The sequence below is a fragment of the Ranitomeya imitator genome, chromosome 5 (genome assembly GCF_032444005.1).
Source record: "Ranitomeya imitator isolate aRanImi1 chromosome 5, aRanImi1.pri, whole genome shotgun sequence".
NCBI classification, from domain to species: domain Eukaryota; kingdom Metazoa; phylum Chordata; class Amphibia; order Anura; family Dendrobatidae; genus Ranitomeya; species Ranitomeya imitator.
In genome coordinates, this window is record NC_091286.1 from 529765536 (window position 1) to 529770594 (window position 5059).

Genomic DNA, 5059 nt, shown 5'->3' on the forward strand with positions numbered 1-5059 from the left:
TCATGTACAGCACCATGGAATCAATGGTGCTATATAAATAAATCATAATAACTTCATGGATATGTAATCCAATGGTGGACATATTAGTGCACAGAGGTCCAAGAGGTAAGGTGGCCCATTTCTACCTCCAAACCAGTTAAAATTGTGCATTATGATGAGCCATTAGACTGCAGTGGGTTCATGTACTGTTCTTGCACAGGGGTCCTCTTCTGTCTGTGTGTGTCCGGTGAGCAGCAGCGCGGCGGAGGCGTCAGTCAGGCAGGCAGGAGGCCGCGCGTACCGGACGAGCAGCGATCACCGTGGGGGACGAGAGCAGCGGCGCAGGCTGTAGGTGCGGAGAGCGGAGATACCGCCATGATGAACGGCTCAAACATCGGGAATTCCTCGTCTAACAACAAGTCCAAGGATGAGCAAATGGTGAACGGGCATGACGAGAACGAGAACAACCCGTTTGCAGAATACATGTGGATGGAAAATGAGGAGGATTTCAACAGACAGGTGGAGGAAGAATTACAGGAGCAGGAGTTTCTGGACCGCTGCTTCCAGGAGATGTTGGATGAGGAGGATCAGGACTGGTTCATCCCGTCGCGCGATTTGCCGCAGGGAGTGGGGCAGTTGCAGCAGCAGTTAAATGGTCTCACAGTCAACGACATTCACAGTTCGGAGGACATTCTGAGCAAAAGTAACTTGAACCCCGATGCGAAGGAGTTTGTCCCCGGAGTGAAGTATTGAACATTTACATTCAATTTTTAAAATCAAAACAGGAAAAAAAAGACAAAAAAGACTGTTTTCCTTAATATTTACCATTGTTAGTTTGACTACTGTAAGTGAAATTTGTATTTTGTATGTACCCCCTTCTCATGTACAGCACCATGGAATCAATGGTGCTATATAAATAAATCATAATAACTTCATGGATATGTAATCAAATGGTGGACATATTAGTGCACAGAGGTCCAAGAGGTAAGGTGGCCCATTTCTACCTCCAAACCAGCTAAAATTGTGCATTATGATGAGCCATTAGACTGCAGTGGGTTCATGTACTGTTCTTGCACAGGGGTCCTCTTCTGTCTGTGTTCTCCAGTGATAAAATCCATCATATTCAGTGTAATAAATGCAAATAAATGTATACCCTTTGTGACAGGGTCACTGGCATGGTATATGAGGGGAGATGTGTGTCACTGCGCATAATGGCGTCAGTGATGTGAAACCAGAATATTTTCCTCCAGCACACTATGTGTTGTGAGCATTAAATTAAAGTTGCATACACGGGCTGGTTTTAGGTGGACATCTATAGAGTGGGTGGGAAGGTGTCCACCATATCTCCATGTGCTAACAGGACCTGTGTGATGTCACAGTCATGTGATCGGTCACATGGTCTGGGTTTAAATGGCTGGCCTTGAGAGGCAGTCTGTATGTTGTTTTTGGAGAGGAAACAAGCCACAATAGTGGCTCCAGGTGGAGCTGAATACACATGGTGGTCTGAGAGGCGAATCCCTCAGATAATTGGACTTTGTTATACGTTATCTTTTTGTTTTCTCTTATGCCAGAAAAGCTCTGTTTACGTTGCTGAAATCTGCTGTGGTTTATGCTGTTCCACAATAAACCGGCAGGTGTTTTATCATGAGAAACTTTACTGTGTCTACCTTGGGAAGCAGCTGAGTGAGTCAACCCCTCACACCATGTATAATGTAGAATTCATAATGTCTCCGCAGACTCAGATTTGCAATGGTAATGCTGCCTTGGGTAGAATAAAAACCCAGACCAGACTTCCTTTATGTGAGAGAACCACAGTCTCCCTGCATCACCTTTCTCCTTGGTTCTCTTCTGCAGCCCGCTCTAGTTGGGCATCCTCTTCCTGAACATCACACTGTACATTTTAGCTGCATCAATGTGTTACATTCAATGTGTTGCGTTGAAGCTGACAGGGGAAACCTCTTATTTATAATAATTTGACGGTGCAGTTACTGATTACACGTTGATCCACTGGTCGCTGGGGATATCACAGCGGTTAGAACTCCAATTTGTTGGCTATTGATGCCATTTCCTTGCAGCATGTGAATGTTATTATGAGAAAAACCCCTTTAAACTTTGAATAATAAAAAGTTATTCAGCTTTATAACAATACATTCCATTTCCACACAGTTTTTTAGTTATTTGCATCCAATAAGTGAATAGGGACATTTATTGTTTACATTTATTCCTAAAGGTTAAATTTTATGGAACTAAAACCAGTGCATACCCAATAAATCTCACCGCCTAAAGTGTTATTCGCATCTTTATTGATGGGTATTGTTGGATAATGCTGGTAAAACCAAGTACTTTTATAATATACAAGATGGTGGCCCGATTCTAATGCATCGGGTATTCTAGAATATGTATGTAGTTAATTTATGAAGTTTTCAGAATAATGCAATTTATACACAGGATTCGGCCGGCCGCGACAAATTAGCGAAGCGTGGTTCAAATTCCGCGCCAATTTGGGGGCGGACTGCGCCTGTCGCTGATTGGTCTCACCCGGCCGCAAGCAATCAGTGAAGCCAGGGCCGGCTCCAGGTTTTTGAGGGCCCCGGGCGAAAGAGTCTCAGTGGGCCCCCTCTTTAACACATACCACGATTCATGATACACAGATACAGCAGAGAAATATAGCGCAGCCAAGTAGCGTATAACACAGCCCACGTAGTATATAACACAGCCCACGTAGTATATAGCACAACCACGTAGTATATTGCCCAGCCACGTAGTATACTGCCCAGCCACGTAGTATATTGCCCAGCCACGTAGTAAATAGCACAGACATGTAGTATATTGCCCAGCCACGTAGTATATTGCCCAGCCACAGAGTATATTGCCCAGTCACATAGTATATAGCACAGACGCGTAGTATATTGCCCATCCACGTAGTATATTGCCAAGCCACGTAGTATATTGCCCAGCCCATGTATTAAATAGCACAGACATGTAGTATATTGCCCAGCCACGTAGTATATTGCCCAGCCATGTAGTATATTGCCCAGCCACATAGTATATTGCCCAGCCACATAGTATATAGCACAGGCACATAGTATATAGCACAGACACATAGTATATAGCACAGACACGTAGTATATTGCCCAGCCACGTAGTATATTGTCCAGCCACGTAATATATTGCCCAGCCATGTAGTATATTGCACAGCCATGTAATATATTGCACAGCCACGTAGTATATAGCACAGCCACGTAGTATATAACACAGAGACGTAGTATATAACACTGCCCATGCAGTATATAACACAGGCCATGTAGTATAGAGCACAGCGATGTAGTATATTGCCCAGCCACATAATATATACCACAGCCATGTAGTATATAGCACAGCCCACATAGTATATAGCACAGAGATGTAGTATATAACACAGCCCATGCAGTATCTAACACAGCCCACGTAGTATATAGTAAAGTGGGCACCATATTCCTGTTAAAAAAAGAATTAAAATAAAAAATAGTTATATACTCACCATCCGTCGGCCCCCCGGATCCAGCCCAGGCATTTACCAATGCTCCTCGCGACGCTCCGGTCCCAAGAGTGCATTGCGGTCTCGCGAGATGATGACGTAGCGGTCTCGCGAGACCGCAATGCATGGACCAGTCACCGGAGCGTCGCGAGGAGCGGGAAAGGCCTGGGTTGCATCCGGGGGACCGACGGAGGGTGCGTATATAATGATTTTTATTTTTTTTTTTCTAACATTAGATATTTTTACTATTGATGCTGCATAGGCAGCATCAATAGTGAAAAGTTGGTCACACAGGGTAAATAGCAGCATTAACGGAGTGCGTTACACCACGGCATAACGCGGTCCGTTAACGCTGCCATTAACCCTGTGTAAGCGCAGACTGGAGGGGACTACGGAGCGGGCACTGACGGCAGGGGAGTAGGGAGCGGCCATTTCGCCGCCGGACTGTGCCTGTCGCTGATTGGTCGTGGCCGTTTTGCCGCGACCAATCAGCGACTTGGGATTTCTGTGACAGACAGACAAACAATCAGATGGAAGTGACCCTTAGACAATTATATATATATAGACTATTTCTAAAATGATCTTCTATTCCCGTTATATTGACGATTTTCTTTTATTTGCTGCTAGCCATGGACTAAGGACATATACCTAGCAAGTCATGTAGCTCTGCAGCGGCCGAATGGTGTCACTCCACCAACCGTGAGTCTGGAGACCACTTGTTGGGTTAACTCAGGTGGGATGTGCACCACTATCACCCTATCATTTCACTCACATACGTTTTTATTATTACTTTTATTTTTCATGGCTCACTATCTGATATGATGCCAGCAATGTTTGAATTTCACTAAGCTTTCACTTAGCACACGTGTAGTTCGCTTCCTTAGTCCATTTATATTCATATATTTCTATTATCTTTTTTTATTGTAATGTTTGATGGGAGCAACATACATTCTTGCATTTGTCATTACCATATGTGACATTGTAATTCTCTTAAGAAAATTATGTTTTATTTCACATTTTTGGTCTTAATTTTTATCATAGCCATTATAGCATTTTTCTATTTCTTTTTTTGCATTAAACGTGTATGCATAAACCTACATCACAGTTTATAGTGATTAAACTCCTGCAATTTTATTTTTTACGTAACACACAATTTATTGTACTCCACATTACTGTTTAGCTCTCTGTCCCTCTTGTATTCATGCATACTTTTTTCTTGTCGTTCCAATCAAGATTCCATAACATAACACAAGCCCCATTACCCACAGACTTTTCATCCAGCACACCTGATTGGATAATCTACAGCTAAAATAATGGCTGTACCCTTCCGAGACAAACCTCCTCAGGAAGTTACACAAAACGTGCACTGGGGCGGCGGGGAGGATAAACTATACAACTATTTACATATGTGTCATTTTTTATTGTTACTTACCTTTGTTGGACCTCTTGTATCATTTTGAGAGTGTGCTTCACTTCTCATTACATTTTTGTCTTGTCATATTAGATGATGTTTTTGAAATCCTTCAAAATGGTGCATACTGTTCATGAATTTAGCACTAAGTC

The 5059-nt window shown here is 43.0% G+C and overlaps 1 pseudogene; it reads left to right on the forward strand.

The window, feature by feature from the left end:
• Positions 1–230: 230 nt before the first annotated feature.
• LOC138680860 (polyadenylate-binding protein-interacting protein 2B pseudogene) lies at positions 231–795 on the forward strand (annotated as a pseudogene).
• Positions 796–5059: the final 4264 nt, after the last annotated feature.